The sequence below is a fragment of the Petaurus breviceps genome, unplaced genomic scaffold (assembly GCF_028583685.1).
Source record: "Petaurus breviceps papuanus isolate PSGF00001 unplaced genomic scaffold, PetGlider_PUasm1.0 108, whole genome shotgun sequence".
Lineage (NCBI taxonomy): Eukaryota > Metazoa > Chordata > Mammalia > Diprotodontia > Petauridae > Petaurus > Petaurus breviceps.
In genome coordinates this window covers 3,838,069-3,850,644 of record NW_027185593.1, presented here as the reverse complement: position 1 = coordinate 3,850,644, position 12,576 = coordinate 3,838,069, and the positions used below count along the sequence as shown (strand labels likewise).

At 44.7% G+C, this 12,576-nt stretch overlaps 1 protein-coding gene and 1 long non-coding RNA gene across 14 annotated transcripts in view; one reads left to right on the top strand and one right to left on the bottom strand.

The window, feature by feature from the left end:
* The window catches only part of LOC138151926 (uncharacterized), a 56,889-nt gene extending 47,804 nt beyond the window's left edge, over nt 1-9,085 (bottom strand). For all 5 annotated transcript variants that reach the window (XR_011165993.1, XR_011165981.1, XR_011165973.1 and 2 more), the window contains exon 1: nt 8,823-9,085. This is a non-coding gene — a long non-coding RNA (uncharacterized lncRNA). The remainder of the gene's footprint in view (nt 1-8,822) is intronic.
* The window catches only part of JSRP1 (junctional sarcoplasmic reticulum protein 1), a 90,684-nt gene that overhangs the window by 52,796 nt on the left and 25,312 nt on the right, over nt 1-12,576 (top strand). Inside the window, exon 1 of one of the 9 annotated variants that reach the window (XM_069075020.1) lies at nt 10,008-10,153. The exons of the other annotated variants lie outside the window; for them this stretch is intronic. The gene's annotated coding sequence lies outside the window, so the exon portion shown is untranslated. Of the gene's footprint in view, nt 1-10,007; nt 10,154-12,576 lie in introns of those variants that run through there. 9 annotated transcript variants of the gene reach the window in all.

The window sequence follows — 12,576 nt, the reverse complement described above, 5'->3', positions numbered from 1 at the left end:
TTCCATTGCTGTGGCTCCCAACAGTCCTTGTAGGCCATTTAGTAGGATAACGCAAGGGATGGGGAGGCAGGAGACTTTGGTTTGAAAACTAACACCATCATTCTTAATACATGTGGGTCATAGGCTAGTCATTTCTTCTCTTGAAGGCTCAGTTTCTTCAACTATACTATGTGCTGGTTGAGCTGGACAATTTCTAAGGTGACTTCTAGCTTTAAATTTTATCATCCTCTGAGCTCAGTGAGCAAATACCATTGCCTCCATTTTACAGTTGGGCAGCCTGAGGCCTAGAGAGCAGAAGCGATGAGTTAAGATGGGAAACAATGTTTGGTCTCCAAGACCAGTTGATTTTCATTACTACGAAATGATCATATGGACTGGGGGTGGGGAGTGGGGTGAGGTGAGGGTATAGACTAGTCAAGAGTGGCGAGTCTTTGAACGTTTCTTTTTAATTGAGAACTAGTGACTCTAAGCTAAAATAATCATGAATATTTAAGCATAAATACATTATGTAAGGTTGTTTTTTCCTATGTAGCCTTTGCTTCATATTTTCTGTGGGTCAGGGCCCTCCAGTACCAAACTAGGTCATTTGGTCTAGTTCCTATCTGAAGCAGGAATTCCACTTACAACCTTTTAGTAATTGGTCATTTATTGTCTATCAGTACACTTCAGGTGACAGGGTAATTCTCAGTCTTTTGAGGCAGCCCATTCCATTTTTTTTAGACCTGACTATAGCTAGAGGGACAGCATTTAGTGGATTTGTATTCAGTTTTTGTTTTTATTTCATAAATACTCTTCTGATACCCCATGGTAATATGAAGGTGACCTTGAGTTCTCAAAGATTCTGCTAATGAAGCACCAGTCTAGCAGGTTCCACTTACAACTTTGTTGTCCAAGGTTAGCCTAAGTGTGGAGCGCAAAGCTTTTTAGCACAATAACTGCAGCATAGTTTTGGTTTTAGAAGTGTTAAAATGAAAGAACTGAGGGGCAGCCAGGTGGCACAGTGAGTAAGAGCACTGGTCCCAGAGTCGGGATGACCTGGGATCGAATCCGGGCTCTGATACTTAGCACCACACCCAGAAATAACTGGCCATGTGACCTTGAGCAAGTTACTTAAAAAAAATGAAATAACTGATTAGTGATCCCCCAAATGAAATTATAGGCCCTTGAAGGAAGAATAATAACAGTTCATAGTATTCTAACACCACAATCACAGATGAATCACTTCTCCTCTATGAGACTCAGTTTCCTAATCTGTAAAATGAAGATAATAATACTTGCATTTCTTATATCATAGAGTTGTTGTAAAGAAAGCAGTTTCAAACCTCAACATGCCATTGTTATTATTGCTTAATAGTTATAAATGACTTTATACACATTATCTCTATTCTCACAATATCCCTGCCTATATGCGCAGTTGTGTGCCATTTTAGAGCACTTAGAAGAGTTGGTGGAAGTGGTTTCATGATATGCCCAAAAGCAATGAGAAATATGTCACCTTGATGTGCATAAGCCAAGAGACAGCCATGAAGAAAACTATAACTTCTGTGCCAGCACCTATTGCAGAGGGTGAGGGGATGGAGAAATCCCCCAAAGAACTTGGTAAGATGCTCCAAACAAGCCAGTGTATACATTAATAATGGCAGATTTCAGTGCAGATATAGAGAGCCATGATTCCGTTTCCAAGGCTGGACTCCTTCTGCTTTCAGGGAGTCCTTCTTGCCTGCAGAATATAGAGAGAGATGTCATTCTACCACCCAGAGATCTTCTTGTTTGGCCTTTTACTGATGGCAGTGAATGGAGAAATTCCATTCTGTTCCCTCCTCCTTTTCCTTGGGTTCTTTCTGCCTGCAGGGAAAAGAGAGAAATGCCCTTCCATTGACTCCCTTCTACTGGTCTTATGCTTGACCTGCCTAACACTCTGAGGATTTCACTCTGAAACCAAACCCCTAGGGATGCTGACAACCCACCTGAACTCATTTATCAATGATTAACAAGTTCCAGCCTGGTCATATCCTCCCCATCCCAGTGACTTTCAAACCCTGGCAATCGTTATTCAGATCCCATTCTCCATATCCCACTAACCAATCCCTTATTCTCATCTTCTTTCACCCAATAGCTCCGATATCTCATTCTAAAGTTACCCTCTGCACTGTGCTCTCTGGAATGCTTGTTCCATAGATAACAAACTTGCTTTCATCTTAAACCTTTTCCTTCTCTCTTCTTCCATCTTCTTGCTCTCCTCATGGAGATACAGCCTCCTTGGTCACCCTTTCCAACACTGGCTGCCATTTCATTCATTCCCCCCTCTCCTGACTCACTGATTGAGGTGGGGGAGTTAGAATACAGCTTGCTCTCCATTGCCACTTCCAAGTTCATCCCCTACCACTATTCCTCAGACACCTCTCTTTCTTTGATATTCACTCACTCAGGATTCTGGCAGCTGTTATCTACTCATCTTTATGACACTCTTCCCTCCTCAACAAGGTCAGTACTGAGTTTACAATCTTTCCTCCCCACCTTCTGCCCTCATACTAGGGGACTTCAATATGCATATCGATACTTCAGCTTAGACACCCTAACCTCTCACTTTTTCAGTGCTCCTCCTCCATTCTACTTCAGCTATAGACAGAAATGGTCATACTCTTGATCTTGCCATCACCAGCAAATGTACCGCTTCTGCATCCATGAGCTCTGAAACTCCCTTATCTGATCATAATCTATTACTGCTCCACCTCTCCCTCGATCTTGTAGCTCCTAATGCTCTTCTTTATCCTCACTATAACTTCCATGCCTCAATTCCTCCGTTTTTTCCCCAGGCCCTCTATTGACTACACTTTCCTCCCTTCCCCATCTTGACACTTCAGTGAATCAGTTCAACTGTCTTCTTTTCCCCCGTATTCTATTAACAATCTTGCTAGGCTAAGCCTCAACCTTGGACCAACTTCCACCATCTGCTGTCTTTATTGCTAGTTATGTCTGCTGAACAAAGCTAGAGAAAATCACAAAACTGCATTGGCTGGGGGCGGCTAGGTGGCGCAGTGAATAGAGCACCAGCCCTTAAGTCAGGAGAACCTGAGTTCAAATGCGGCCTCAGACACTTAACAGAAAAACTAGCCATGTGACCTTGGGCAAGTCACTTAACCACAATTGCCCTCCCCCCAAAAAACTGCATTGACTGGCTCCATTAAAAATTTCATTACATAATCTCAATTGGGATCTCATTGTGCAAAGGCAATCCTTTTATACCTCTTATTGACTAACTCTCCAACTTTCCACAGTGGCTCTTCTAAATCTTTTCATCCTCCTCAAGCATCCCATGGTTCCCCATCTTTCCCACTCCCATTTCCCCTGCCCAAGCTGAGAACCTTGCCTCATATTTCAGAAACAAATTGAAACAATTCTCTGAGCACCCCTTTTTCTCCCTTCCTCCCCATTTCACATCATTAAGATGGCACTGCCACTGTTTCATTTACCCTTGTCTCAAGTGCCCTTCTTATCAAGGCAAATCTGTCTATGTACACAAGTGATCCCATTCCATCCCAGCTTCTGGTAGATTGCCTCCTCTCTCATCTCTACCCTCTCACTTATCTTCAATCTCTTCTTGTCCACTGGCTGCTTCCCTATTGCCTACAAACAGTCCCATATTTTTCCCATCCTCAAAAAAATCTCACCCGATCTAGCCATCCCTAGTAGTCAAAATTCCATATCTCTTCTCCTTATTATGGTTAATATGGTTAAACTCATTGAGAAAGCCATTTACAATAGGTGTCTATACTTTTATTTTCACTCTCTTCTTAGTTGTCTACAGTCTGGCTGCCAACTTCATCATTCACCTGAAACTGGTCTCTCCTTGACCTTTCTGTAGCCTTTGACACTGTCAATCACTCCCTTCTTCTTCATAGTCCTTTCTCTCCAGGTTTCCATGACACTCTGCTATCCAGGTTTTCCTCCTACCTATCTGACCATTCCTCAGTTTCTTGTCCTGGATCTTTGCCCCGGTCATACCTGCCAATGGTGGGTGTTCTCCAAGGTCCTGTCCTGGGCTCTCTTCTCTTCTTTTTCTGTACTTTTTCTCTTGGTGTTCTCATTAGCTCCCATGGATTCAATTCCTCTATGCTAATGATTCTCAAATTTATTTATCCCTCCCTAGCCTCTCTCCGGATCTCTAATCTTGAATTTCCAAGTGCTTTTCAGACATTTAGAACTGGATGTCCAGTAGACATCAATATGTTCAAAACCAAACTCTTTATCTTTCCCCCAAAAAACTCTCTACTCTACCTAATATCCCTAATACTGATGAAGGCATCACCATCCTCCCAGTCACCTCTCAGGCATCTCAAAACCTGGATATTGCCCTCAACTTCTCACTCTCTCTTGCCCCCTATATCCAATCTGTTGCCAATGTCTGTTGATTGCACCTTTGTAACATCCCTCACATATGTCCTCTTCTCTTCTCTGACACTGCCAACACCCTGGTCTAGGCCTTTGTCACATGCTTGGACCATTAGACTAGCCTTGAGTTGGTCTCCTTGCTACAAGTTTCTCCCTACTCCAGCCCATCTTCCGCTTGGCTGTCTCCCTAAAGCATGGATCTAATCATTTCACACCCTTCTCTATAAACTCCGGTGGCTCCCTGTTACCACAGGATTAAATATAAAATCCTTTGTTTAGCATTCAGAGCTCTTTATAACATGGCTGCTTTCTACTTTTCCAGTTTTTTTACATCTTATTCCTTTCTCCCTGTGATCCAGACACTGGCTTCCTTGCTATTCTTTATTCATGACACTCTATCTCCTGACTCTGGGCATCTTCACTGGCATTTTCCCATGCCTGGAATTCTCTCCCTCCTCCTCTCTACCTCCAGGCTTCACTGGCTTCCTTCAAGTCCCAACTAAAACCCTACTTTCCACAAGAAACACGTCCTCATTGTTTGAAGACCAACTTTGATAGACTTGGCTCTTCTCAGCAATACAATGATCTAAGACAATTTCAAAAGACTCATGATGGAAAATGCTATCCAGAGAAAGAACTATGGTGTCTGAATGCAAATCGAAGTGCACAATTTTCTCTTTTTTTCTTTCTTGTGGTTTTCCCCTTTTGTTCTGATTCCTCTTTCACAACATGACTAATGTGGAAAAATGTTTAATATGATTGTACATGTATAGCCTATATCAGATTGCATGCCATTTTGGGGAGGGGGGAAGGCAGGGAATGAGAAAAAAAATGGAACTCAGAATCTTATAAAAGTGAATATTGAAGACTATACGTAATTGGAAAAAAACAAAGTACTGTTAAGTGGAAAGAAAAAAAAAAAGAAGAAACATGTCCTCATCCCACTGAAGGCTAGAGCCTTCCCTCTGCTGCCTCTCTCCAGCTGAGCCTGTATATAGCTTGTTTGTACAGAACTATCTGTAATTTGCCTCTCTGGTTGGGCTGTGAACTCCTTGAGGACGGGGAATGGCTTCGTCCTCCCTTTGTATCCAACTCTTAGCACAGTGACTGGCATAGTCACATGTGTCACATGTGTCACATAGTCACGTGTGTCACATAGTCACATTAAACATGGTGTTTAATAAAGTTAAACTGATTGGATTGATTGACTGATGTAGGGAAGGATAGTGTAATATAAATTGGAAACTGGGGTTCACTAATAAACAAAGAGACCAAAGGCTATAGATTTCATGTCTTTCTATCATAACCACATTCTCCAAAAAGAATTGGAAGCCTTTTGGTATGAGGAGCACTGAACAACATTGCGAAAACTGCCATTTACCACAGAGATCCCAGCATGCATGAACTGACTGGTTACTGATGGAATCATTTCAAATCAACTGTTTGTGTACAGTTAGGCCGTCAACTTGTTAGAACAAAGATAAGAATCAACACCAAATTAGAAGAAAGGATAGAGATGAGAAGATACAGCAATTAAAACAGATCCAGCCACGAATTTGCCTAGCCCTCCTGGAAAACAATTTTGAATTCTGCTTAAAAAGTGACTAAAACATTCATGCCCTTTGAGCCTGATATCCCACTGCTAGAATATGCCCCCAAAGAGATCAAAGACAGAAGGATCCTGTATATGTCAGAGTATTCATAGCAGCACTTTTCATGATACCAAATAACTGGAAATAATAATAGGTAACATCTGAATAGCACTTTAAAGTTTACCAAGCACTTTTACAAATATGATCTCCTTTGATCCTGGGAGGAAGGTGCTATTATTACTCCCATTTTTCAGATGAGGAAACTGAGGCAGACAGAGGTTAGGTGTCTTGCTCAGGGTCACACAGCTAGAAAGTATCTGAGGTAGAATTTGATCTCATGATTTACAGCGTCTGAACATTATTAGTAGGTGTTATATAAATGTTAGCTATCATTAGTAGTAGTAGAGTATTCCTGACTCTGGGTCCAGCACTCTAGCCACTGTGCTACCTAGAATGGTTAAATAGATTGTGGTCTATGAATATCATAGAATATTATTGTACTGTATGAAATGATACATAGGAAGAATTCAGAGAAGCATGGGAACATTTGATCTAGAGTGAAGTAAGCAGAATCATGAAAACAATATATGTGATGATTACAAAAGTGTAAATGAGAAGAATAAAAAAAAATTGGGTTATAACATACTTCCCCCTCCCTTCTTTGCAGAGATGGAAGACTACAGGTAGAGGATATTTTATATACTACCAAATACATCTGATGTGTTGATTGGTTTGGATGAGCTATTTCTTTTCTCTTTTTATTTTTTGTTACAAGGTATGGCTTTCTGGAGAGGAGGGCAGGGGGAAGAATTGTATTTGGAAATGGAGGTGATTTAAAAAAACAAAAGATGTAAATAAAAAAGATAAAATAGGGTAAAACATCTCCAACCTGACCTATTCAAGTAAGCTATTGATGACAAATATGGGAAATGGTTAAAGAGAAGACATTGACCCAGATTGTCTTCATTTCTCCTGCAAGGTTAACAGATGTAAAGTAATTAGTAGAAAAAAATCTAAGAGACTGCCTCCACCAGAAAACACTTGTATTCCTTGTCAAGCAAAAAGACACAGCAGCCAAGGGCAACACTAGTTAGGATATAACCTAATTTGTAAAACCTCATGGAGGAGGATGGTGAAAGACTGTGAGCACTATTGTCTCCAAATTGTGAAGACTGGTAAAAAGAAGGACAAGTTTGCAGAAAGCTTGGTGTGAAGTCTCACTGAATTATATAATCCCAAGAGTTTTGGTAGATGGTACTGGAAGGACACCAGCTAAATAAAAGTGAAAGAGCTCTGTCAGCATTTCCATAATAAACCCTTTTCTTCATCATTCACAATGGAAACATCATATTTGGACTCTAAAATTTTAGTTCCTGAAATGAAATCAGTGTTCAAGGCAGATGGATTGATGAGGAGACAATTAGAAACAGGGAGAACCATTATTTGACTCAGACTGAGGACACCTTTGAATAAGTAGACTATTCAGAAAGACCCCTGAAAAAGGGCCTGGCTTAGAGGAGCTCCATCAATAAGTGGCATGCTTTTAGAAATAGTGGCTCCGTGGTAAAGCATTCTATTCTTGGTGAATTTCCCCAAAGGATCAACACTCCCTGAACTTGGTCAGTGGTTTTCTCTGCATCAGCAGTCCAAGGATCTTCCTAGCCAGCTGTGGCAGAGTTTAGGCAATTTCACTAGAATTACTGCAGATGGGAGGGCCGGGTTTCCTTTCCTTCTCTTCCTCTACCTTCCTCTACCCCAACATAGCAAGACTCTGGAGATCACCCTCCCAGCCCCAAGTCCACGTGCACTATGGGCTCAGGTCCCCAGAGCTCCACTCTGTCTCTCACACAGATTGAGGAGTATCTTGAGGGGCAATGGTATTATTTGACGCTATCAGCTTGAGCTCCTGTTGTGGTGTGTTCCCTCAATATAAATCACCAGTGCCTGTTACTCCAATATCAATTAAACAACTGACACCTCCCAAATAGCACTGATAAGCAATTAACATCAATTAGCTCTTACAAAGGGATATTTACTGAGAAGATGTAAGAATGGAAGTCTGCCTCCTCTCCCCTCTCCCCACCAATCATTCAATAATCAATAAGTATGTATTAAGCTCCTTCGGTATAGCACTGGGGATACAGAAAGAGGCAAAAGACAGTTCCTTCCCTCTAGGAGCTTACAGTCTAATGAGGGAGACAACAGGCAAATGAATATATACAAAGCAAGTTGTATACAAGATACATAGCAAACAAAAGAGGAAAGGCATTGGAATTAAGTGGAGCTGGGGAAAGTTTCCTGGAGAAGGTGGGATTTTAGTTGGAACTTGAAAGAAGCCAGGGAGGGCAGGTGGTTGAGGCAGAGAGGGAGCTTCCAGACATTAGGGACAGCCAGAGAAAATGCCCAAGCTGAGAGATGGCGGGTCTTGTTCATGGAACAGCATGGAGGCCACTGAGTCATAGCCTACGTGTTGGGGAGGTATAAAGAGACTGGAAAGGTAGGAGGGGGCAAGGCTGTGAAGGGCTTTGAATGCCAAGCGAGCATTTTGTATGTGTACCTGGAGGCAGTAAAGAATCACTGAAGTTTGTTGAGGAGAGGAGTGACTTGGTCAGACCTGTGCTTAGGAAAATCCCTCTAAGTGGCTGAATAGAGGATGACCTGGAATAGGGAGAGACTGGAGGCAGGCAGACCAGGCCCCTCTCCCAGCAGGCTCAGTGTGAGGTGGTGAGTGCAGCTTGGATCAGGATAGGCTTGGATGGGGGCTGATGAGATCACCAGAGGGAGAAGAGGACACAGCCTCCCCTCTCCCACCCTGGGCCCCAGGGAGAGTGGACTCACACTGAAAGCAGCTGCTGCAGACGCTCATCCCAGCCCAGAGCAGGGCTGCCCCTGTGCCAGCAGGACAGGGGGGGTCCAGCTGCCAAGCCACCCCACTGCCGGGCTGGGCCAAGCTGGCTCCTTCTCAGGCCTGCCGACAGACACCGGGACTCTTCTGGTCCTCCAGAGCTGACAGGGTCTTAGCCGGCCCTTCTATTCCAATCCTCCTTCACCTAAGATCAGGAGAGAATGTGCAGAACAGGCATGAAACGCCAGAGGTGCTCTGTTACAGGCCTGATGGGGTGTTTGGGCCCTGCCTAGGGGTTGGGACAGTCAGCACCTTGTGTGCACGTGCAGAACCACACATTCATGCAGAATCTGGCATGCTTGCAAATATAAGTAGAGTGTACACCAAGGGAATATACACACATGCACAAGTACACATACATACATATACCCATGCATCCATACAAATACATACATGTGGAACGTGCATATACATATGAGTATGGCTGTGTGAGATACATGTGACATGCGTATATGTGTGTTTTATACACACACACATACTCACTCTTATCTCACATCTTTTAAAATGTCCAGAGGGACAGAACAAAGTCTAGAAGGAATCACAGGCAGGACAACTTTGAAAATAACATGTATAATGTATTATAGACTTTTTTTTTTTTAAGCAAACTCTGGGGCGGCTAGGTGGTGCAGTGAATAGAGCACCCGCCCTGGAGTCAGGAGGACCTGAGTTCAAATCCGACCTCAAACACATGACCTTGGGCAAGTCACTTAACCCCATTTGCCTTGTCTTCCCCTCTCCAAAAGGCAAAAAAAGTAAAAAAGCAAACTCCATAGTAGCGACTTGTGAATTCACATATAATCCCATTTTTCTGTTGTATTTTGTATGTGGATTTGTTCTCTTTTTAGATGTTCATTAAGTTCATAATCCTTTTTTTTTTTTTATAAAAAGAGGGGGATTGGACTAGATGCTTTTTTAGGTCCTTTCTAGCTTTAGCTTTAGGGCCCTAAGCCCTTTCCCCTCGCTGAGCCTCAGTTTCCTATGCTATTAAATGGGGAGCCAACAAGGCAGTGTGGGGTTGGCCACAGTCCCTCCATGTCCTTTATTCAAAGGTGGTCTGACCCGACTTCTCCAACCTGCCAGTAGGGGCAGTACCGAGTCAGCTGTATCAGAACCAACAGAGAAAGAAACATGATTCCCACGGCCTGGCAAAGTGGCTCCCCACCCCCACCCCCACCAACATAGCAGCTGCCTCCACAAACCTGGTGGCCCAGCCCGGCAGCTGCCACCCGCAGGGGATCTGGGGCGTAGCCCGCCCACCTCTCAGGTAAGCAGAGAAAATCCTGTTTGGGGAGTTCCGCCCTCTGTGACCCTTGGGGAGCCTGGTGAGATATTAACCAGCTCGGGTACTGTCAGGAGAGACAAGGGGCGAACTACAACCAGCCAGAAGAAAGCACTATCCCCCTGCCTCTGGAGGTGCATTTGGGACTTTGCTAATCCTTCTGGGGGTTTACCGGCAGAAAGAGGGGTGCCCCAAGGCTGGGAGATGACCCAGTGCCCTGAGAGGTAACCCACACTTGTTAAAAAACAAGGAAGTCCCCTTGGAAACTGGCCTGGCACCCCATGGACTGGCCTGACCTACTTTCCAGAGTAATGCGGCCCCACTTGCAACTAAGCACCCACAGTGTAGGGCATAAGGGCAAGGGAAACAGTATTCATTGGAGATGAGGTTTCAGGCCTGGTGGCCTTCTGTGTGGCAGGTCCCTGGGTTTCAGTTTCTTCTTCTGTGAAGTTAGAGACCTGAATTAAGGAACTCTAAGAGCCCTTTAAGCTCTGATGTTCTGGAATCCCAGGTGGGATCACTGATTCCTTGTGGATAATAACATAAAGAGATGTCAGCTAGAGAATGGTATATTTCGGTGGATTGGGAATTGTTTGCCTGGCTGCAAAGAGTAATTATTAATGGGTTGATATTAGGGTAAAGGGAGGTATCGAATAGAGTGCTTGTGGGATCGGTACCTGCCCCTGAGACATTCAACATCTTTGTCTGCAAGCATAGGAAGCTCTGGGCCTGTCTGTGGGCATGCCAGCACTTCAGCTGGACCTAAGCTCCCCCTGTTCCCTGGCCCCTCCATGAGGGACCCTTTTGTTCCCTGCTCTCTAGCTATCAGAATCCTATCCATACTTTCCTGACCAGTCTCCCCTGTGAAACCTCTGGGAGTATCCCCACCCACGAGGTCCTTGCTCTTGCTGATACATTTGGACAGCACTGGCTGTCTATTCACTCCCACACTGCCTTGTCCAATTGTTTAAATATTCCATCGGTCTTGTTCCTTTGGTATGACTCTAAGGGCTTTATGGGTAGGAGCTACAATGGAGCGTTCTCTTTATCCTTCATGCCTGCCCCCCTATCCCCATCCATTCGGTAATGCTGCCAGATTCATCTTTTTTAAACAGATTTGATCACATTACTCTTTTCCCTCCAAATCTGCAGGAGCCCCCCTATTGCCTGCCAAGTCAAGTTCAGACTCCTCTGCCCAGGATTCAAGGCTCTCCACCATCCAGGGCCACCCACCTCACCAGCCTTGTTCCACATTGTTCCTACAGAGCCCGCTAGGTGGTGCAGTGGAGTCAGGAAGACCTGAATGCAGTTTGGTCCCAGCCATTCACTAGCTGTGGGACCTGGGCCAAGCCACTTAGTATGCCTCAGTTTCCCCGTTTGTAAAATGGGGATAATAGTAAGACCTGCCTTCCAGAGTTGTTGTGAAGATCCATAAGACCTCTCTCATCAGCACAGTGCCTGGCACATAGAAGGCACTTGACATGCGTTTGATCTCTTCCCCTCCGTGCACTGTGCACTCCAAACTGGACCTGAATGCGGCCAGCCTCGCTCACTGACCTGGAATGGGGGCCCCCTCCCGGCCTTTTGGATTCTGGCCCTTCCTCTCTGACCTCTCTGTCCCCGTTCTCAGTTTGATGGGCTTTGGAGACCACGCCTTAGCCCTGCCTTGGACTCAGAGCCCTGTGGGGTAGTAGGGACTCTCCTCCTTAGAGTGTGTTTACTGACAGTGGGCACTTAATCAATGTTTATTGTCTGTTATTTGGGTGAACTGTACTGAGTACTGAAGCCTAGGCCCAACCCTGCCATTCCTATACTAATAAGCAGGGGGAAGGGGGCAGATCAGCCTGGAATAAAGAACAACAGAAAATGAGAAGGAATGGACCCAGAGGTGTTTCCCCACCTCACTTAGCTTTCGTTTTCCTCCATGGCCTGTGCATTCCCAGGCACAGCCCGTTTCCTAGCAGCTCCCCGACCTGACCTCTAGTGGTGAGAAGGCAGGTTTGTTTGCCTGGTCACAGCTAGCTAGGGCCTACCAGGGATGGGGAAACTGTGGCCTTCTAAGGCCTCGGGTTCGGCCCTTCGACTGAATCCAAACTTCCCAGAACAAATCCCCTGAATAAAAGGATTTGTTCTGTAAAACTTGGACTGAGTCAAAAGGCCACATCTGAGGACCCAGAAAGCCTCATGGTTGCCCCATCCCCAGTCCCTACAAAGCTGGGGCCCCAAGAAATCCCTCATCAGGCTGAGCCTCTGAAGCCCTTGCAGCTGCCAGGGATGCTCACAGAGACTCCTCAGACCAGTGTGTAGAGTATTTGAAGCCCTATCATGTGAAAGAGGCGCCAACTTTGTTCTGCTCAGCCCTGAAGGCACCGAGGGGTTTAGGCTGAATGGAGAGAGAGTAGAGCGGG